The 23,193-nt window shown below is 49.6% G+C and overlaps 1 pseudogene across 1 annotated transcript; it reads left to right on the forward strand.

Moving 5' to 3' along the window:
• Nucleotides 1-626: 626 nt before the first annotated feature.
• On the forward strand, nucleotides 627-18,052 carry LOC311203046 (olfactory receptor 14A16-like; annotated as a pseudogene). Its single transcript has 2 exons — nucleotides 627-960; nucleotides 17,454-18,052. The product of its transcript is annotated as an olfactory receptor 14A16-like (transcript).
• The last annotated feature ends 5,141 nt before the right edge of the window (nucleotides 18,053-23,193 follow it).

Consider the following 23,193-nt stretch of genomic DNA (forward strand, 5'->3'; position numbering starts at 1 on the left):
GGAGGGAGAAGGAGCTGCTCCCAGAAATGCTGTGGCAGTGGGGATTTGGTACCTCACTGACAGCCCCGACAGCGAAGACACTGATGTACTAAAGGGAACAGCAGGGTGTGATCACAGAGCGTCCAGCACGGGGCAGCTGAGATCAGGGCTGATGGACAGAGCAGCTCTCCCCACTCTGCACTCAGGGGAAGGTTTCACTGGCACTGCAGCAGCAATGTCAGGGAGTTCTGACAGGAGAAACACTCCTCAGGTACAGGCAGGAGAAAACCAAAGTTCCAAAGCTCTGCTCTGCCCACGGGTTAAACTGGAGTGACCGTGCTGAAAAGCTCATTCCTATCCAGAGGGGATTTAGTCTGAGATCACACCATCCTTCTATTCACTGACTGCTGCCAGGCAGGACTGAGTTCTCAAGAGCCCACAGCTGACCCTCCTCGCAGCAGTGGCACACTCAAGCCAGCACAAAGCAGATCGCCCAAATGAGACTTGTCAAAAGTCCTCCTGAATACAGAGAGTCAATCTGAGGGTATTCCCTAAGAATTGGAAAAATTTTTCCTCGAAGAAGAGTTCTCTGACTTCTCATTTTGCCTTTTCCTTCTCTGACAGGTCTCCTCACTTGACAGCAGCAGATGTCCAACAGCAGCAGCTCCATCAGCCAGTTCCTCCTCCTGCCCTTTGCAGACACACGGGAGCTGCAGCTCCTGCACTTCTGCCTCTTCCTGGGCATCTACCTGGCTGCTCTCCTGGGCAATGGCCTCATCATCATCACCATAGCCTGTGACCACCACCTCCACACCCCCATGTACTTCTTCCTCCTCAACCTCTCTGTCCTGGACTTTGGCTGCATCTCCACCACTGTTCCCAAAGCCATGGCCAATTCCCTGTGGGACACCAGGGCCATTTCCTACACAGGATGTGTGGCTCAACTCTTTTCCTTTTTATTTTTGATCACAACAGAGTTCTGTCTTCTCACTGTCATGGCCTATGACCGCTACGTTGCCATCTGCCACCCCCTGCACTACGGGACCCTCCTGGGCAGCAGAGCTTGTGTCCACATGGCAGCAGCTGCCTGGGCCAGTGGGTTTCTCTATTCTTTGCTGCACACAGCCAATACATTTTCATTGCCCCTCTGCAGGGGCAATGCCCTTGACCAGTTCTTCTGTGAAATCCCCCAGATCCTCAAGCTCTCCTGCTCAGATGCCTACCTCAGGGAAACTGGACTCATTCTGGTTGGTATCTGCTTATTTTTTGGTTGTTTTGTGTTCATCGTGGTGTCCTATGTGCAGATCTTCAGGGCTGTGCTGAGGATCCCCTCAAAGCAGGGACGGCACAAAGCCTTTTCCACCTGCATTCCTCACCTGGCCGTGGTGTCCTTGTTTGTCTGCACTGCTGTGTTTGCCTACCTGAAGCCCCCCTCCTTCTCCTCATTATTTCTTGACCTGGTAGTGGCATTTCTTTACTGCGTGTTTCCACCAGCAGTGAACCCCCTCATCTACAGCATGAGGATCCAGGAGCTCAAGAATGCCATGTGGAAACTGAAGACTGGATATTTATAAAGTATAATAAACTGCTCCTGGCACAGATCATGTAATTCACATCACAACCACTCCCTACTTAGAAAGGTTTTCTAGCTGGGGGAGGAGAAGCATTTGGTTTCTTTTTTTGCCCTCAAGTCTGTCTAAGCTATAAGAGCATGGTCCATGTTCATCCCATTCCTAACGAAGTATCTCCCGGTCTTGTGTGACCCAGACACTGTGCTCTCTTTGCATCATGTCTGCCTGCAAAGGCCATTTTTCCCTTCTTTTTATTTTTTCCTTATATTTAGAAATAAATTACAAGCATATTTATTTCAGCTGAATCAGTCGACTACTTATTTGCAATGTGAATGCTTTCCCACCGTGACAGAAGGGGAATTTCCAGGATTGGTGCCCATGGCAGCAGAAGAAACACTCACCTACCTTCCCCTGTACCGGCATTACCGCTCAGCTGTGTCTTTCATCTCCCTCATCATTCAGGTGTTTCCAGCACTCCTGATGATTTGGCCATGCCTAAGGACATCCTTTCAGCAGACTAGATGGACATATGCACTTCTCTTTGATCACTGGTTTCCATTTCTGCTTGCTCCTTGGTGATTCAGATGCCACCCAGGTCTCTGGTGTCTGCTTTGAGTTGGAAAACATCCCATGTCTCAGAAGTCCAATGAACTGTCAGAAGTTCAGTGTGTTGATAAGTGACCTTTCTATGTATCTGATCAAAACTCTTCTGGGAGAGAATGTCCTCTGAAAGCTGACCCCCTTCACACGCTGCTTGGCCGTAGCAGCAGCTGAGGGGAGAGATTTCATGGTTATTAAACTGTGTCATGTTTAACTGCTAAACTATTTAAATGGCTAAACTGTTCAAACCCAAGTAAAATCCAAGTAGTTGTGGAAGTCTTGAGTTCTTTCATTAAAATTACTTGAAGAGCCATGCTTGTAATGGCTTTCTGGATGCTAATGAGCCCCACGATTCGTTTTCTTATGAGTCCACAGACCTCAGCTACCAAGAGGAGAGTGATGAAACCTCTCAAGAAGTTAAGTCAGGAATAATGCCCAAAGTACCTTGAAACATTTCTAGGCCCTGCTGGAAGCCACTACTGACAAACCTCCCCATGGGCTTGTTAGAGCAGACAACTAGAGGCCATGAGGACAAACCCAGGCAAGGCACAGGCAGCTCTGATGCTGAGGACACCCTGGCTTGGTCTGATGAAGCAGAAATGCAGAGTGCTGACCCCCAGTCCCTGGGAAGGGAGATCTTCACCCTTGACTGTGTCACTCTCCTTAGGTGTGTGATGCCAAGGGAAGGACAGGGCTATGACACATGTGGCCTCCCCTGCAGTGGGTGCAAGGAGGCAATGATGCTCCATGCCTGTGAGGACAATATGGCTCCTCTGAAGCCTTTGGGTCAGGGACATCAGACATAACCAAGGGGGCAAAGACCTTGTTTCTATCAGGGCATTTCAACCTGGCCAGCACCCTTTGCCATCTTCACCGCAGCCCATCCCACCCTGCCCCACACCTGTGCCTGTTTCCCTGCAGGCTGTAGGAACCCAATGCACTCCCCCACCTCATTCTCACCCCACCATGTCCCTGCCTGTACTGCTGTCTCTCCCTCCTCTCCAGCTGTTCTCACAAACACAAAGCCACCAGCTCAGCCAGGCTTCCTCCAAGGCATTTCTTGCATCACAGCGCTACCAGAAGGTCAGAATGACATTTCTTTATGCTCACTTCCACTCTCTGACCTCCAAAGCTGTGGTTTCACGTGGACTTCCTTTCTTATATTATTTCTCTGTAGCACAGTTTGCTTCCCTCAGCACTCCACCAGCCCCTACGAAGAAAATTAACTTTATCTTGGCCAGAACCAGGCCACCTTTGCAGACAACAAGTACAACACAATGGTGGGCTCACTCCTGCAGTCATACAGTATGGATAAGCCTGTTGGTCAGTTATGATCAGCTGGGCCTGTTCTGTCCCCTTCCAGGTACTTGTGCACTCCCAGTTGACTCATTTCTGGAGCAAAATTAGTCAAAAGCCCTTGATGCTGTGCAAGCCCTGCTCAGCAAGGAACAAACAGGTTTATTCAGTCTTTTTTGCTTACAAATCCAAACCACAGAACTCTAGGGGCTGCCAGCACGAGAATTCACTCCAGTCCAGCCAAAATATGGTCAAGAGGAGAAGATCTCTCCTGGTTTAAAACATTCTCAATATTCCTGTTCATCAAATTCCCAGAGTTTGTCAAGGTCTGTTTGAAGTGAAGTGCCATTTTCTTAGCAGTACACATCTCCTTGCAGGTGGCTCTTCAAAGTTGTGGTGCATTAAAGTAAATGACAGCAAGAGGTGTCAAAGAACCTGGGACTCTATTGCTGGATGTGTAGCATCTTCAAATGTCAATGAACCTGAAAATGATACAGGCATTGCAAGGACCATTCCCTTGGCTGGGAATGCCCTGAGCTCCAAGCATAACGGTGCTCCTAGTGTGGTTCCTGGGGAGGTTTCTGGCCCAGAACATCTTTCATCCCTCACACCTTTTCTTTGTGTGCTATTACTCTATGTTTGTCATGTTCAAATTTGGACACTGGTAGAATCTGAAAATGATACCAGGTGCTTTTAGGAGCGACCCTTGGCAAGGAAAGCCCTGAGGCCCAAAGTTACTGGGGCTGCCAGTGTGCTACCTGGGGAGGTTTCAGGCCAGGAACATCTTTCATCCCTCCCACCTTTTGCCTGGGATGTACTGTTGGGCATCTAACAGATTGAAAGGTGGACACTGGTATAGCTGGAACGTATAGCACCATATTACTGGACTAAACCTCCCCTTTCACCCCTCAGATTCCCCCATATCCCCCCCTCAGATTCCCCCTACAACATCCCCATGCCCACCCTCAGCACCTATGGGTGCACCCCCTCCCTTGCTCCCCCTTAAATTTTGTAGCCTAACTTTTGTACACCCCAGTACTATATTTCCCTCCTAAAACATTCCTTTCCTCCTCCAAATCCCCCCCATATCTCACCCAAGCGCCCCTCTACGCCCCCTCCATAAGCCCTCCCTTCAGCAATCATGCGTGCCCACCATGCATTAGTCTCCCCCCCCAGCCCATCCTTAACCCCTGCCCCAGTACCCCTGGCAGCCCCCCAAGACCCCCATACTTCCCAACCTTTTTTTATCCCTCCTAAATCTCCCCATATCTCCCCTCAGTGTCCCCTATGCCCCCTCCACACCTCTGCGACCACCTATGGGTTCCCCCCAATTCCTTAACCTCCTACCAAAGCCCTCCCAGTGCTTTTCTTGAAACTGAGCACTTGTCAGTTGGACCAAATGTTCCTTGAGTTTCCTTCCAGCCTGGTACTCCATGACTTTGTGATTCTATTAATATCATCACTGTCCTCCAGCAGGTGCCTAGCTCAAGGAAAATTGAATCAGAGCCTGTTCAGGTTTTGGGGGGTTTGTGTTCATTGTGGTGTCCTATGTGCAGATCTTCAGGGCTGTGCTGAGGATCCCCTCGGAGCAGGGATGGCTCCTTTTCCAAATCTCCCCCACCTGACCATGAGTTGCCGTTTCTAAGCACTGGTGTGTTTGCCTTCCTGATTCCCCCCTCCATCTCCACCCTATTTTTGGACCTGGTAGTGTCATTTCTTTACTCTGTGTTTCCACCAGCAGTGAACCCCCTCATCTACAGCATGAGGAACCAGGAGCTCAAGGATGCTGAGGGAAACTGAGGACTGGATGTTTCTAAGCACAAATAAACTGCTCATCTTCTTCTGTGTATTACTGACCATGTAACTCACATTAGGACCAGTCTATACCTAATAGGTTTTTAGTTTGTTTTATTTTTTCTTCTACTTTGTCTATTCTCTAATACCATGGGGCACATTCATCCCATTGCTAATGCAGAATCTCCTGGTCTTGTGTGACCCAGACACTCCATAATGAAAAGCTCTGCTCTTTTTGTATCATGTCTTCCTGGAAAGGTGTACAGAGTTTTGCATGATGATGCTGTGGAGACAGTGAAGGCTTCCCTGAAGTCTATGTAGACCACATCCACAGCCTTCCCCTTATCCACTAAGCAGGTCACCTTGTCATAGAAGGAAATGAGGTTGGTCAAGCACAATCTGCCTTTCCTAAACCCATGCTGAGTGGGCCTGATTGCCTGAGTTCCTGCCTCTGTTACATGATGGAACTCCAGATGATTTGTTCCATCACCTTCCCCAGCACAGGCTGACAGGCTTGCAGTTCCCTGGGACCGCCTCTGGCCCTTCTTGTAGATGAGTGTCACATGTGCCACCTTTGAGTCAGGCAGAACCACCTCAGTCAGCCACGACAGCCTGTAAATAAGGGAATGTGGTTTGGTGAGCACTTCTGCCAGCTCCCTCAGTGCCCTCAGGTGTATCCCATCTGGACCCATCGACTTGTGCAGATCAAAGCGGCTGAGCAGGACACTAACAAATTCCCCTGGGATCATGGGGGCTTCTGTCTACTTCCTGTCCCCATCTTTCTTCTCAGGGGTCTGGGTATCAGCAGAGAAACTGGTCTTAATACTAAAGACTGAGGGAAAGAAAGGCATTAGTACCTCAGCCTTTCCTTTGTCCTCCATCAGAATGGTTGCACCCATCCCCCGCCCTGCCAGCAACCAATGAAGGTGGGAGATTCTCCCTGGACCTCCCCTTGGTGTTAGTTTTATAAGTACATTAAAAAATCCTCCATTGTGAAACTCCTTTGAAATTTTCATCACTCAAATAAAACCTTACTAATTAGTTAAACAAGTCTCATTTTTTTTAAAGACAATTACGTGGAGAGACATGTTTGTAATGACTTTCTGGATGTTAATGATCCACATGGTGTCTTTTCTTCTGAGTCCAAAGACCTCAAGATACCAAGAAGAGAGTCAAGAATCCTCTCCAGAAGTCCAAGTCAGGAGTAATGGCCAAAGTACCTTGAAGCACTAACAGGCCCTGTCATTGTAGAGACGGACACGACACACCATTCAGTGATCAGTGTGTTTTAATATGCTCCAGCAGCTTTATTGCAACTACACAGATTCTTTATAGTATTAACCAAACAACACATAAGAACACTATAGGCTAAAGGGTCGTTTTACACTTTTTTCATTGGTCATCTTTTTCCACCTTGTTGGCTCCAGGCAGTCTGCACCTGGGCCTGACTATCACCCTGTTCCATGAGCTTGTTGCAGAGTGCATTCTCCACACAAGGGAATGCAGGAATGTTGTCAAGGTCAGTTTCTTCAGTCATCAGGACCGGGTTGCTAGCAGACATGCTGCTGCCTCCCCTGACAATTCCCCCTTTTTGTATTTGTCTTCCAAAAACTGCTGTAGAGATTTCTGCAGGGCCCTTTGCAGGAAGCTCAACAAACATGGCAGTAAGAGTAAGACAACTACTACAATCACCCAAACCAACAATCTGGTTTTGACCATTGACAATATACATCCTGAAATTCACCACTCATTAAATAAGGTGTCCAGTCCAAAGAATCTGTTTTCTTTCTGTATCTTTTGTGTTTGATCTATTAATTTCTGCATGCTCACGTGAATCGACTGAGAGTGGTCAGACAGATTCCTGCAGCACATCAAAATCCTGACATCCATGCCCATGAGTCAGTAACAAGAAGTCAATTCCTGCACAATTCTGTGAAGTAGCGTGTCTCACAGAATCCACATCTGTAGCCAGGGCATTTAGTGTCTTTGCTGTTACATTTGTTTGCTTTGCCAACCAACAGGCTGCCTTATTTAATTGAGTCAAACCCTTTGCAGCAGCAGCTCCTGGAAGAAACAAGCTGGCAGCAATTATCTCCCCTCTATTCAGGTAATACCGGCTTCACATCTCTTGAAGGTACCCATTGTGGTCCATGATCTGTAGAGACACAAGCATAACCCCTTCCCTAGGTCAAAGGGTCATGGGGACCAGACCATTGGCCTGTGACTAGGTCTTTTATTTGGACCCTAACTCCTTTTTGCAGGGTCGATTTAGAAAAAAAAGAACTGAAGAAAATTTGGAGGAACATCAGAATCATCTCTGCAAGAGAAATAGTTAAGAACATAAAGGGCTTTGTCCAGCCGTGCCTGTGGTGGTTCTCCCAACATTCCCCCTTTTTGTATTTGAAGCTGATGCTTCAGTGTGCCATGAGCATGTTCAACAATTGCTTGTCCTGCCAGGGAATAGGGAATACCAGTAATGTGAGAAACCCCCCACAAAGCAAAAGAGACTGGACTTTCCATGAAACATAAGCCAGACCATTGTCTGTTTCCACTTGCCCTGGCACCCCCAAAATGGAAAATGCCTTTTGGAAGTGTCACATAACATCCTTTCCATTTTCCCATGTGTGGGCTGTAGCTACCAGTGCATGAGAGTCCGTATCCACAGTTACATGCACACATTTCAAGTGCCCACATTCATTAACATGTGTAACATCTGATTGCCAAAGCTGCAACGCTTGCAGTCTGCAGGGGTTGGTACCACAGAACACTGGTATGTGATTCCCTTGACCTTCTGGACAGGCAGCCACAATGCAGCATGCTTCTGAATGTGATAATCCAAACTGTTCCCTCAAGGCTAAAAAACCTTGGTGAAAAAACTGATGAGAAAGGTTAGGTTGTTGGAAAATGTTAGGGACAGGCCCTAGGGCAAGAGCAGAAACCAGTGTGTCTGCCTGGGCATTTCCTTCAGCGTAAAACCCTGGTAAATCTGTCTGACTGCAGATGTGCCTGACAAAATACAGTTCTTGTCTTTGCTGTATCATCTTCCACACAGCAAGCAGCACTGCAAGCAGTAGTCGATTGTCCAAGGCAGTAAGAACACCTTATCCAGCTGTTTCACTAAATTTGCTACATAGGCTGAGTCTGTAATGATATTTACAGGGCCTGGAAACCGTTCAAAGGTTAAAACCATAGCACACAATTCTACCACTCGGGGAGATCCTTGTTGCAGTGCTATTTCAGATTCCCACTGTCCGTTCTCTTGCCAGACTACTGCAGCCTTTCCAGTTTTTCCTGATCCATCTGTCAACACTGTTGGACCAGGCAGGGGTTCAGATTGGCTGAGTAGCTTCTGGCCAAAAAGGTATTTATTATGCTAATTTTATCACAGGGTGTGAGGTAACCTGTCTCTCAGGTCCCTCACCACTCTCTCTGTAAAAAACTTCCCCCTAATATCTAATGTAAACCTTCCTTCCTTTAGCTTTAATCCATTCCCCCTTGTACTGCCAGTCTCTACCCTTTTAAAAAGTTTATTTCCCTCCTGTTTGTATGTTCCCTTCAGGGACTGGAAGGCTGCAATGAGGTCCCCCACAGCCTTCTCTTCTCCAGGCTGAACAAGTCCAGCTCTCCTCGCAGGGGAGGTGCTCTAGTCCTCTAATCATCATCTTTGTGGCTCCTCTGAACCCTCTCCAACAGTTCCACATCTTTCTTGTATTGGGGGCCCCAGATCTGGACACAGGACTCCAGATGGGGCCTCCCGAGGGCAGAGCAGAGAGGGACAATCACCCCCCTGTCCCTGCTGGCCACCCCTCTTCTGATGGAGCCCAGGATACCATTGGCCTTGCGAGCTGCAAGAGCCACTGCTGGCTCATGTGAAGTTTCTCATCCACCAGAATCCCCAGGTCCTTCTCAGCAGGGCTGCTCTCCAGGAGCTCTTCTCTCAGTCTGTATCTGTGTCTGGGATTCCTCCAGCCCAAGTGCAACACCTGACCCTTGGCAGTGTTGAACCTCATCAAGTTCACCCACCTTTCCAGCCTGTCAAGATCCCTCTGGACAGCTCATGTCCTTCTGGTGTGTCAACCACACCACTCAGCTTGGTGTCATCCGCAATCTTGCTGAGGGTGCACTCAATTCCATCATCAGTGTCACTGATAAAGATGTTAAAGAGCACCGGTCCCAAGACAGACCCCTGGGGGACACCGCTGGTCACCGGCCTCCACCTGGACACAGACCCATTGACCACCACCCTTTGGCTACGGTCTGTTAACCAGTTTCTTCTCCACTGGATGCTCCACCCATCAAATCCACTTCTCTCCAAGTTAGAGATAAGGATGTGGTGGGGGACTGTGTCAGAGGCCTTGCACAAGTCCAAGTAGATGACATCGGTTCCTTCCCTTTATCACCCGATGCTGTCACTCCATCAGAGAAGGTCACCAGATTGGTGAGGCACGACCTTCCCTTGGTGAAGCCGTGCTGGCTGTCCCGGATCACACGCTCATCCCTCATGTGCTCCAACATGTCATCCAGGAGGATCTGTTCCATGATCTTCCCAGGCACAGAGGTGAGACTCACCGGTCTGGAATTCCCTGGGTCTTCCTTGCTCCCTTTCTTATAAATAGGAGTGATGTGACCCTTTCTCCAGTCCCCAGGGACCTCTCCTGACAGCCATGACTTTTCAAATATGATGGAGAGCGGCTCAGCAGTCCCATCAGCAGCTCCTTCAGGCCCCTGTGATGCATGTCATCCAGCCCCATAGGCTTGTAGACATTCAGTCTCATGAGGTGGTCTCGGATTTGCTCTGCTATTACAGTGGGGGGAGGGGGAGGGGGGGGGGGAGATTTACTCCCCCAGTTCCCACCTAGAGTTCTAGGGATGCAAGATTCTGGGATTTGAGAATGATGAGAATCCTGGCTGCCAGAGAAGACCGAGGCAAAGAACTCATTCAATACTTCAGCCTTCTCCTCATCAGTTGCAGCCAATTCTCCTGTCTCATTTACCAAAGAGGGTACGTTCTCTTTGGCCTGTCTCTTCTGGCCAATGTACCTGTCAAATCCCTTCTTGTTGTTTTGAACATCCCTCACCAAGCTCAGTTCCATCTGTGCCTTGGCTTTCCTGATCCCATCTCTGCAATTCCCAACAGCAACCCTGTATTTCCAGTCTACACACCCTTGCTTCCAGAGCTTGGATTTGCCTTTCTTTTCCCTCAGTTTGGCCAGCAGGTCCTTTCCCAGCCATGCTGGTCTCCTGCCCCTCCTGCTCACTTTGTTGTTCAGAGGGACATAGAGCCCTTGAGCTCTCAGAAAGGCATCCTTAAAGAGTAGCCAGCTGTCCTCAACTTTTCTGTCTCTAAGGACCACCTCTCAGAAGATCTTGGCCAACAAGTCCTTAAACAGCCTCAAGTTTGCTCTCCCAAAGTTCAGGGTCCTGATCCCACTCTGTGCCAGGCCCACATTCCTTGAGATCACAAACTTAATCAGGGCATGGTCGCTGCAGCCCAGGCTGTCTCCAGCCTTAACACCTTGACTGGTCTCCCCCACATTGGTGAGCACCAGGTCCAGCAGTGCATCGCCTCTGGTCCATCTGTCCAAAACCTGAACCAGAAAGTTGTCATCTACAGACTCCAGGAGTCTCCTGTATCTCTTGTCTCTCGCCGTGTGGTTTTCCCAGCAGATATCAGGATGGTTAAAGTCCCCATCAGGATGAGTGCCTGTGACTGTGATGCCTCCTGCAGCTGAAGGAGGAAAGCCTCATCAGCAGGCCTTTGATCAGGTGGCCTGTAGTAGACCCCTATCACCAGCTTTATTAGCTCCATCCCTAATCCTGACCCACAGGCTCTCAACCTGCTCCTGGCCACTTCACAGAGGGAGCTCCTCACAGTCTATCCACTTTTTAACATAGAGGGCAACCCCCCCACCATTCCTACCCAGCCTATCCCTACTGAAAAGGTGATACCTTTCTACAGGGGTGTTCCAGCTGGGGGAATCATCCCATCATATTTCCCTGATTGCAACTAGATCATAATTTTCCAGTGACATCACAGTTTCCAACTCCTCCTGCTTATTACCCATGCTGTGTGCATTGGTGTAAAGACACTTCAGCTGGGCTTCCTGACTCACCACCTCTTTTGAGGATCCCTCCCTCAACCCTCTGGGAGGAATCTGAAGTTTTCCCCCACTGCCTCCTAGAGGGACATTAGAAGGTTCCAGAAGGAGAGTCAACAATACTACCTCCTCTGAGGAGTCCCCAGAAGTTCCTATGGGACACTGTAGAGGTATTTCCCTACAATCTTGTAGAATTTCAGCATCCCCAAGCCCTTCTCTACCTCGTTGAATTTTACCCTCTTCTCCCTTTGAATCTACAACAAAGCTAGAGGCTACTTGCTGTACCCTAGCAAGGCTCACTATATCCCCTCCCCCCTTCCTACCTAGTTTAAAGCCCTGCCAATCAGGCCTGTCAGCTCTTGAGCAGGGATTCTTTTCCCTCTTGGAGACAGGTGACACCCATCTGCAGCCATCAGTTCAGGTGCTGAGTAAACTGACCCATGATTGAAAAATCCAAAGTTCCTGAGGTGGCACCAGCCCCTCAGCCACCTATTCAACACCTCTGCTTTCCTAGCTCACTTTGTGTTCACTGCCCCAAACTGGATAGAGGAAAACAGCATTTGCACTCCCGCTCCCTCAACCAGCCTCCCTAAACCCCTGAAGTCTCTTTTGATACTTCTCAGGCTTCTCTGAGAGATTTCATGGCTGCCTGCCTGAAGAATGAGTAATGGGCACCTTCCCCAGCACTGCGGTCAGGCTGACAGGCCTGTAGTTCCCCAGGTCCTCCTTCTGGCCCTTCTTGCAGATGGGTGTCACATGTGCCAGCTTCCAGTCAGGTGGAACCACCCTGGTCACCCAGGACTGCTGGTAAATAAGGGAAAGTGGCTTGGGGAGCACTTCTGCCAGCTCCCTCAGTGCCCTTGGGCGTGTCCTATCTAGACTCATAGACCTGTGCAGATCTAAGCAGCTGAGCAGGTCACATGCCAAATCCCCTGGGATGATGGGGGCTTTGGTCTACTTCCTGTCCCCGTCTTTCCACTTGGGGGTCTGGGTATCAGGAGACAACTGGTCTTACCACTAAAGACTGAGGCAAAAAAGGCATTATAAGTACCTCAGCCTTTTCTTCATTCTCTGTCACAGTGGTTCCACCAAGATCCAGTAAAGATGGGAGATTCTCCTTAATTCTATGAATACATTAATAAGGAAAGGAGGGCCAGGGAGAATCTCCTACCTTTATTGTAGGTGGCAAACAGAAGGTGTGAGGGCTGAAAAAGGTTCCTGGCCAGAAACCGCCCCAGGATGCCCACTAGCAGCCCCAGTAACCTTGAGGGTCAGGGCTTTCCTAGCCAAGGGAACGATCCTAAGAGTGTTTGACATCATTTTTTGGCTCTACTAGTGTCAGTCTTCAAAAATGTTAAAAGTAGAGCAATAATTCCCAAATAAATCTGTGAAGGCTGAATGGTGTTCCTGGCCTGAAACCTCCCCAGGTAGCCCACACACAGCCCTGGTATCCTTGGGGCAAAGGGCATTCCTAGCCAAGGGAACAGTCCTAGTAATACAGATGTCTTTTTCAAGCTCTCCCAGCATTTCAGGCTCTACCAGTGTCCCACTTAGAAACTGCAAAACATCCAGTAGCAGCTCCCAAACAAATGGTGTGAGGGCCCAAAAACTTTTCTGGCCTGAAAACTTCCCAGGTTGCCCACGAGCAGCACCATTAACCGGGGTTTTCAGAGTAAAGGGAACAGTCTTAAATTTTCCTGACGTCAATTTTGGTCTCTCCCAGCATCCAACTTGGAAACTTCTAAACATCCAGCAACAGCTCCCAAACAAAAGGGGTGAGAGCTTAAAGAGGTTCCTGGCCTGAAACACCCCAAGGTGACCCACTGGCAGCATGAGTAACCTTAAGGCTCAACGCATTTCTAGCCAAGAGAATGAACTGATGTCATTGCACAGCTCTACAGTCCTCCACCTTTGAAACTGCCAAACTGCACCAACAGCTCCCAAACAAAAGGTGCAAGGAATGAAAGAAGTTCCTGGCCTGAAACCTCCCCATGTTGACTACAAACGGGACCACTAACCTGGGGGCTCAGGGCTTTCATTGCTAAGGGTACATTCCTAAAAGTGCCTGACTTCATTTTCGGAGTCTACAACCTTCCACTTTGAAAAACCGTTAAATGTAGAGCAATAGGTCCCAAGCAAAAGGTGCATGGGATGAAAAAGGTTCGTGGCATTAAACCTCCCCAGGATGCACACTAGAAGCCCCAGTAACCTTGGGGCTCAGGACTGTCCTTGCCAAGGGAACGGTCACAACAGTGCCTGATGTAATTTTCCAGCTCTACTAGTGTCCACCTTTGAACATGCTAATCGTGCAGCAATATCTCCCAAACAAAAGATGCGAGGGCTGAAAGATGTGCCTAACCTAAAATTCAAGCAGGTAGCCCACTACCAGCCCCAGTAACCTTGGGGCTCAAGGATTTTAAAGCAAAGGGAATGGTCCTAACATTGCCTGACATAATTTTTGACTCTACCAGTAGTGTCCATTTTCTAAACTGCTAAATGTCCCTCAATAACTGTCTAAAGAAAAGTGCAAGAGCTGAAAGATAATCCTGGCCAGAAACATCCCTAGGTATCCCAGTAGAAGCCCTTAAAACCTTGGGATGAGGGCATTCCTAGGACATGGGAATGGTCCTAACAGTGCCTGGCACCATTTTCATACTCTACCAGTGTCCAACTTAGAAACTCCTAATTGTGCAGAAATGTTTCCCAAACCAAAGGTGTGAGGCATGAAAGATGTTCCTGACCTAAAACCTCCTCAGGTATGTCACAAAACACCACAAAACTAAACAGGTACTCAATACAAGAAGACCAGTCTCCCTGAGGTAGGCATCTGAACATGCGAGGCTGAGGATCTGGGGGATTGCGGAGAAGAACTGGTCACCAGCATTGCCCTTGCAGAGGGGTAGGGAACATGTATTGGTTGTGAGCAGCACAGCACTGAGAAACCCACTGCAGCTCCCCTGTGTCTGCCAAGGGCAGGAGGAGGAAGTGGGGAATGAAGCTGCTATGGGATGTTCTCTGCCTCTTTGCAGGAAGCCCTGTGCAAGGAGAACAAGGCAGTGAGAACTTGGGGCACTCTTCACTAATGAAAGGGTTCTCATGGAAGACCCAAGGACTGCCTCTCCCTCTTCTATTAGATATGGGAAAGGTCCTTTTTGGGAGGTGCATTTCCTGCTGGCTGAGGGTGCCACTGGCTGTATGGGGCTCTGATGTGAGCTCTCCAGATGTCAGTTTGTCCTGGCAGCAGCAGGACTATCTTTTTTGATATCTAGGATATTTTCTGGATTCTGGTTTCCTATTTGCCCAAGTACAGAGCTTTGCAGATTAGTTTTTCCTGATTTTGTCCCTGTGAAACACCAAGAAATGCCCAAATGCTCACCTAAACCCCTTCCTTTCACAGGGGTAAAGGGATCCCTCCCTGCCTGTCCCAGGCCTGGGGCTCCTGTCTCATGGGGAGACAAGGGAAGGTGATTCTCCTGCCAAGCTCTGGTTTGATCAGGAGAAAGGACTCTGCTGGACAGAAGGATTTCTCCCAAGCTGATGGAGGGAACATCAGAGATGAGATCAGAGAAATATTCCCATGAGGCCTGAGGACCCAGAAGGGAGCCTAGAAGAACTGGTCTTCACTTGCTGATCTGGGAGAGGCTCCTGGGATGGAGGGAGCTCATGGCAACCCAGCAGCACTGCAGAGAGACAGCTCTGGCCAGGAGCAGCTCCTCTGCCAAGCACACAGGGCTGGGGACACTGCCTGGAGGCACCGAGGGGAGACCTGTGAGGCTGAGAGAGCTGATGGATGCTGAGAGCTCACTGCAGGAGAAATCTCCACAGCCTCTGCCTGGTATGTCTGTGGGTGCAGGGCAATGCAGGTTCTGTTCCTGGAGGGATCTCCTCAAGCTGGGACATGGGGCAGTGTGTGGGCTCTGTCAGGAGGACAGGTTCTCTCTAGGACCAGAAAGTGCTGCCTGGAAGGGATGCCCTTCTGCCCCATGAGAGGGACAGGGCAGGACAACTGTCTTCTCCTGGGCATGGTTGAGAGGTGCCCAGGGCTGTCCTTGTGAGCAGGGTCCCTATGCCCTCGGGGTCTGTTTGCTGGTGCAGGGACTCTGCTGCTGCCAGGGTCAGCACTCAGCCTGCCTGCTGGGTTTTCCACAGGGATATAGACAGCACCTCTGGGTTGAAGCAGTGACCCAGGGAAGGGCAACGTAAGGTCCTTCTGCTGTAAGAAAGTGCTGCATGGGTCAGCTTTGCTCCCAGCCAGAGCTGATCCTTGAGAAATTGCAAAGAGAATATTTCTCCAAAGGCAGAGTCTTTGCTTTGACTTTTCCTCTCCTGTGGGCTGTGCTGAGTGTGGGAGATGAGAACTTATTTCTCCCCTTGAGAATATGCAGTGAAAACTTGATTCTCATGAAGAAGTTGGAGCCTGGGCTGAGCCCTGCACACACAGAGGTTCCCTGGGGCAGTGCCCTGATGCCAGGAGGGGTCTGCAGAGCCAAGCTGAGCACAGGGCAGGTTGGATGAGGTCTTTGAGCACAGAGCGGGAGGTGAGATGGGCAAAGAGCAGCAGCTGCAGGGACAGCTCCAGGCAGCAGAGACATTGTCAGGGAGGGAGAAGGAGCTGCTGCCGGTAATGCCCTGGCAGTGGGGAATTGAGACATCCCTGACATCCCGAGCAGTGCTGAACCTTTCCCATAGCAACCACCAGTTTTCTGCCACCCAGAACAGACTCTGCAGCCAGATTTCAAGAGTTTGAAGCTGAGTCTTCTCCTTGTTAGCCTGATGCCCAATGAGGAGAAACTCGAGTGCCAGTCTGCCTGTCCCTGTCCTTCCAGCCTTGACTAGAATATTTCTCACTCTTTCCCCTCATTACTTTGTTCCCTTTGTCCCACCATTACCTGGGGCCCTGGGCACGTCCATTGGTGGGGCTGGCACTGAGCTGACCCTCACTTCAGTACCCCCATCTGTAGGACTGAGGATTTCCTGGGACTCCTGCTGGGCTGCAGCTGCCTCCCACAATGGCACCGCTCTCCCAGGGACTCCTGTGCCCCAGAGAGGAGCCCCATGCAGGAGACATCTCGGCACAGAGGCCGTGGCAATGCCACTCATCACCTGTGTGTGGGCAGCTGCACTGAGCCCTGTGTGTCCCTGGCTGGGAGCAGGGAGCAGAGATCCTCCTTGGGTAGGATGAGACCGTAGGAGGGCTTTGGAGCTCTGCCCTGTGAGACTGGATTCCTCAGCTCTCTGTGGGGTCCAGTTTCTTCTGCAGGGATCAGCAGGGTGTGATCACAGAGCGTCCAGCACAGGGCAGCTGAGAGCAGGGCTGATGGACAGAGCAGCTCTCCCCACTCTGCACTCAGGGGAAGGTTTCACTGGCACTGCAGCAGCAATGTCAGGCAGTGCTGACAAGAGAAACACTCCTCAGGTACAGGCAGGAGAAAACCAAAGCTCCAAAGCTCTGCTCTGCCCTCGGGTCAGATTGGCGTGACTGTGCTGAAAAGCTCATTTCTATCCACAGGTGATTTATTCTGAGATCACACCATCCTTCTATTTACTGACTGCTGCCAGGCAGGACTGAGTTCTCCAGAGCCCACAGCCAACCCTCCTCCCAGCAGTGGCACACTCAAGCCAGCACAAAGCAGAGGTCCCAAAAGGGACCTGACAAAATCTTCCTGAATACAGAGTCAATCTGAGGATGTTCCCTAAGACTTGCTAGAGGTTTTTGTCAAAGAGGAGCTCCTTAACTTCTTGCTGCCTTTTCCTCCTTTCACAGGTCTCCACAGTTGATGGCAGCAGATGTCCAACAGCAGCAGCTCCATCAGCCAGTTCCTCCTCCTGCCCTTTGCAGACACACGGGAGCTGCAGCTCTTCCACTTCTGGCTCTTCCTGGGCATCTACCTGGCTGCTCTCCTGGGCAATGGCCTCATCATCATCACCATAGCCTGTGACCACCACCTCCACACCCCAATGTACTTCTTCCTCCTCAACCTCTCTGTTACTGACATTGCCTACATCTCCATCACTGTTCCCAAATCCCTGGCCAATTCCTTGTGGGACACCAGGGCCATTTCCTACACAGGATGTGGGGCTCAACTCTTTTTCCTTTTATTTTTGTTCTCAACAGAGGACTTTCTTCTCACTGTCATGGCCTATGACCGCTACGTTGCCATCTGCCACCCCCTGCACTATGGGACCCTCCTGGGCAGCAGAGCTTGTGTCCACATGGCAGCAGCTGCCTGGGCCAGTGGGTTTCTCCATGCTGTGCTACACACAGCCAACACATTTTCACTGCCCCTCTGCCATGGCAACGCTGTTGACCAGTTGTTCTGTGAAATCCCCCAGATCCTCAAGCTCTCCTGCTCAGATGCCTACCTCAGGGAAACTGGACTCATTGTGGTCAGTGTCTGTTTAGGTTTTGGGTGTTTTGTGTTCATTGTGGTGTCCTATGTGCAGATCTTCAGGGCTGTGCTGAGGATCCCCTCGCAGCAGGGACGGCACAAAGCCTTTTCCACCTGCCTCCCTCACCTGGCCGTGGTCTCCCTGTTCATCAGCACTGCTGTGTTTGCCAACCTGAAGCCCCCCTCCATCTCCTCCCTTATTGTGGACCTGGTATTGGCATTTCTTTACTCAGTGGTTCCACCAACAGTGAACCCACTCATCTACAGCATGAGGAACCAGGAGGTCAAGGATGCCCTGTGGAAACTGATGACTGGGTGTTTCTAAGCAGCAACAAACTGTTCACCTTCTTCTGCATATCGCTGGCCACGGAACTCACGTTAGGACCTATATAGGTATTTTTAGTTTTTTGCATTTTGTGTTTCTTCTTTGTCTAAGCTATAATAAGATCGGTGAAGTTCATCTTACTCCTAATTAAGTATCTCCAGGTCTTACATGACCCATACACGTTGCAATGACGAGCTGGGCTCTATTTCCATGAGATTTGCCTGGAAATGTGCATGAATTTTTCTTTCTTTCATTGTCTCCTGACATTTATAAAAATTTTACAAGCACATTTTCATCAGCTGAACCACTCGACTCCTTGTCAGCAATGACAATACTTTCCCACCAAGACAGAACAGGAGTTTCCTGGCAGTGTGCCATGGAATCATGGAATCGCTTATGTTGGAAGAGACCCTTCCGATCATTGTTTCCAAGCACTGCCTAACCCTGCCAAGTCCACCTCTCGGCCATGTCCTCAAGCACAACATCTACACACCTTTTAAATAATACCAGGGATGGTGACTCCACCACTTTGCTATGAGGACAATGTGTCTCCTCCGAGGCCAAGGGAATGATCCTAAAAGCTCCTCATGTCCTTTTCAGGCTCTACCTGTGTCCACATTAGAAAATGCTAAATGCCCAGATAATGCTCCAAAACAACAGGTTTAAGTGCTGAACGATGTTCCTGGCCTGAAACCTCCCAAGGAAGCCAATAGCAGCCCAAATAACCTTTGAGCTCAGGACTTTCCTTGGCAAGGGAATGGTCCTAACGATGCCTATGTCACTTTCATGTGCTAACAGTGTCCATATTTCAAACTGATAAAGCTCCAGCAGTAGCTCCCAAACAAGAGGACTGAGGGCAGAAATATGTTCCTGTCCTGAAACCATGCCAGGTAGCCCAGTAGCAGCCCCAGTACCCTTGGGACTCATGTTTGTCCCTACAAAGGGATCGTTCCTAACAGTGCCTGACATCATCACCTGGGGAGGAATAACCACTGGAATCAGTACAGGCTGGGGGATGACCTGTTGGAGAGGAGCTCTGCAGAGAACGGCCTGGGGGTGCTGGTGGGTGACAGTTTGGCCATGAGCCAGCAGTGTGCCCTGGTGTCTAAGAGAGCCAATGGGATCCTGGGGGGCATCAAGAGGACAGTGGCCAGCAGGTCAAAGGAGGTGATCCTCCCCCTCTACTCTGCCCTGGTCAGGCCCCACCTGGAGTATTGTGTCCAGTTCTAGGCTCCCCAGGACAAAAAAGCCAGGGATCTCCTGGAGAGAGTCCAGAGAAGGGCTACAAAGATGATGAAGGGCCTGAAGCATCTCCACTACGAGGAAAGGCTGAGTGAGCTGGGACTATTCAGCCTTGAGAAAAGAAGGTTAAGAGGTGGTCCTATTAATGTTTGTAAGTATCTGAAGTGTTGGACACAGGGGAAAATGGCCAGCCTCTTATCAATGGTCTGTGTGGGCAGAACAAGGGGCAATGGCTGCAAGCTGGAGCACAGGAAGTTCCACACCAACATGCAGAAAGACTTTTTCACAGTGAGGGTTATGGAGCCCTGGGACAGGCTGCCCAGGGGGGTTGTGAAGTGTCCCGCTCTGGAGATATTCAAGACCCCTCTGGACACTGACCTGTGCGACCTGTCCTAGGGAACCTATTTTGGCTGGGAGGTTGGACCCGATGATCTCTTGAGGTCCCCCCAACCCCTACAATTCTGTGACTCTGTGACTGATAGATACATAGATTGTGAGGCTGATAGATAGATGTGAGGTAAGACGATAGACATATAAGCAGATTGTGAGGTAAGGGGATTGATAGAGAGATTGTGACATAAGGGGATTATGAGGTAAGGTGACTGACTGTGAGGTAAGAACATGGACTGGTAGATAGATGTGAGGTAATGTGATTGATAGATTATGAGATAAGGGGATTGTGAGGTAAAGGGATTGTGAGGTATGATGATTGTGAGTTAAGGGGATTGTGAAGTCACAGAATTGATTGACAGATAGATTGTGAGGTAAGGGGATTGACTGAGGTAGATTGTGTGGTAAGGAGAGTAACTAATCGATTGTGAGGTAAAGGGATTGTGAGGTAAGGGGATTGTGAGGTAAGGGGATTGTGAGGTAACGGGATTGACTGATAGATATAAGGTAAATAGATTGATGGATTTATTGGCTGTGAGGTAAGGAGATTGATGCATAGATTATGAGGTAAGGGGATTGTGAGGAAAGCGGATTTTAAGGTAAGGAGATTGATTCATAGATAGACTGTCAGGTAAAGAGATTGACTAATAAACAGATTGTGAGGTAAGGAGATTGACTGATAGATAGTTTGTGAGGTAAGGAATTTGATAGTTAGATTGTGAGTTAAGTGGATTGTGAGGTAAGGATTTTGTGACTGTCGCAGTTTCGTGTATCTGGGTGCTGGGAGAGAACTGGGGCTGCAGAAAATGTCTGGTGTAACGAACAGCTAGAGCTCTCTGCAGGTCCTGAAGAGTAAACATCGGTCAGTTCAAGGCCATAGGTGCTGCTGACCAGGGCCGAGTGAATCGGTGATGGTCACAGAGCCTCTGGGAATCACATAGAGGAGAAAAAAAACACAAGCAGCTGCAATGCCCATCCTGAAGAGTGGCCAGAGGGAGGTCCCAGGGAACTGCAGGCCTGTCAGCCTGACCTCGGTGCTGGGGAATGTGATAGAACAAATCAACCTGAGTCACATCATGCAACACATGCAGGACACTCAGGTGATCAGGCCCAGTCAGCATGGGTTTAGGAGAGGCAGATCCTGCTGGACCAACCCAATCTCCTTCTATGACAAGGTGACCAGCTGCTGAGTGGATGAGGGGAAGGTTGTAGATGTGGTCTGTCTAGATTTCAGTGAAGCCTTCAAAACTGTCTCCCAAAGCCTTTCCCCCGCTGGAGAAACTACCCGCTCATGGATTCGATGGGTACACTCTGTGCTGGGTTAGAAACTGGCTGGGCAGCCAGGCCCAAAGGGTTGTGGTGAACTGAGTTAAATCCAGCTGCCGGCAGTGAACCCCCTCTTCGACAGCATGAGGAACCAGGAGCTCAAGGATGCCGAGTGGAAACTGATGACTGGACGTTTCTATGCAGCAATAAACTGCTTGTCTTCTGAATAGCACTGACAATGTAACTCCTGTTATGATCAGTTCATATTTAACTGGGTTTTAGTTGTTGGGTTTTGGTTTTGCTCAAGTTTGTCTAAACTATAGTAAGACAGTCAACGTTCATCCCATTCCTAATGCAGTATCTCCTGCTCTTCCTTGTAAGGATGAGCTGTGCTCTCTTTGCCTCACATCTGCTTCCCCAGAAATATAATTTTCCTCTTTTTTTTCCCCCCTTTTATTAATAAAAAATTTGCAAGCACAATTTCATCAGATGAACAGCTCGAGTACTTGTCTGTAATGGCAATGCTTTCCCACCATGACAGGATGGGATAAGGACAGTTTACTGACAAAATTCACCATGAATGTAGAATAATATTGGCCAGTTACACTCACACCCAGTGCTAACAGAGGGTTCCTTATTGACCTGACGATTAGAGTGCTGCCTGGCAGCAAAGACAGACTGCCAGAACCAGTACATTATCCACCCCTGTTTCCACACCATCTACATCATGGCCAGATCTTACATTTTCAGAGTACTGGGGACATTCATAACATCATTGATCTATTGTGTATAACATCTTTCACGGACAGATTTTGTTATGCACCAAAAATTTACTGGCTATCCTTACCTGGAACTAAAACCCCTTTGTGTACATGCTGGACTTCCCCATTTTTTCACATCCCCCACCAAGTGCACCCAGGTCCCTGAGCAAAAGCAATCCCGTGAATGGGTTTGCCTTTGTCTGAAGAAGGAACATCCCAGAGTGTCTTCCCCAACAGGTTTTTCATGTGTAATACAGGGACTTTATGCCCCTCCACGGTCTGTGGAGAACTGCGGTGGTTTGGCCCTGGCTAGAGGCCAAATGCCCATCAAAATCCCCCTATCACTCCCCTTTTCATCCAGAAAGGAGAGAACATAGATAGTGGGACGGTTAGGATTTGAGATAAGGACAGAGAGCAATCACCCTGCAGTTAGTGTCATGAGAAAAACAGACTCAACACAGAATAAATGAAAAAACCCAAATTTATTACACTACAACTACACACCCAGTGATGCCAAAGTCAGGTAATGAGAAGAGTGGCCAGGTCTTAAAGCACCTTCCCCCACCCCTCCCTTCTTAGCAGACTTCACTTTAGTCAGGATTTTTCTCCCATCATCCCCCCGACAGTGGTGCAGGGAGGAGCAGGGACTGAGGGAATGGGGTTTCAGTCAGTTCCTCCTGAGTTGTTTTACTTCTTAGCTGGGGGTGTGTGTGTGTGATACACACCTCCTTCCCCTGCTGCGCTGTGGGATCCCACCCATGGCACACAGTCCTCCAAGAACTTCTCCAACTTGAATCCTTTCTATTTGGGCATCATCTCCTCACCACATACCTCAGCACGGCTCCCTTCCTTGGGGTGCTGACCTTCCGACTCAGGCTGCTCCAGCCTGGTTCCCCACAGGGTCACAAGTCCCCCACCAAACCTGCTGGGCATGGGTTGGTCTCTTCATAGGCCACAGATGGTCTCTGGTCCTGTCCTTATCTATGGGCTGCAGCAGGACAGCCTACTTCACCATGGTCTTCCCTACAGGCTGCAGGGGATCTCTCTCTGGCACATGGAGCACCTCACTTCCCCCCCCCACTCCTTTTTCCGTGGCCTTTGTGTCTGCACGGCTTCTTACACCTTCTCACTCCCTCCTGACATACACAACCACATGGAGACCGAGACCAGCTGTGTGGTGCTTGTATCTCACCCGGGGAGATACCATGGCAAAAGGTCCCAGCACAACACCTGCTCACCAAGGCAGCTCAGACATGACTAAATGGAGAACTGGCTGCAAGGAGAAGAATTCGGGCCTTGCAGGGGCTGCCATAGCAGTTAGAGGTGCTGAACAGGAATCTGGCCATGAGCACATTGGGCTGCACTGGGAGGAGTGTGGCCACGCAGACAAGGGCCCTTCTTGTCCATCTGGACTCAGCACAGACAATGCCACCTCTGGAGCAGCCAGTCCCAGTGCGGGGCTCCCTGGTCTGGAGGAATGGG

This window comes from Gallinula chloropus, assembly GCF_964237585.1.
Source record: "Gallinula chloropus genome assembly, chromosome: 35".
In the NCBI taxonomy this organism is placed as follows: domain Eukaryota; kingdom Metazoa; phylum Chordata; class Aves; order Gruiformes; family Rallidae; genus Gallinula; species Gallinula chloropus.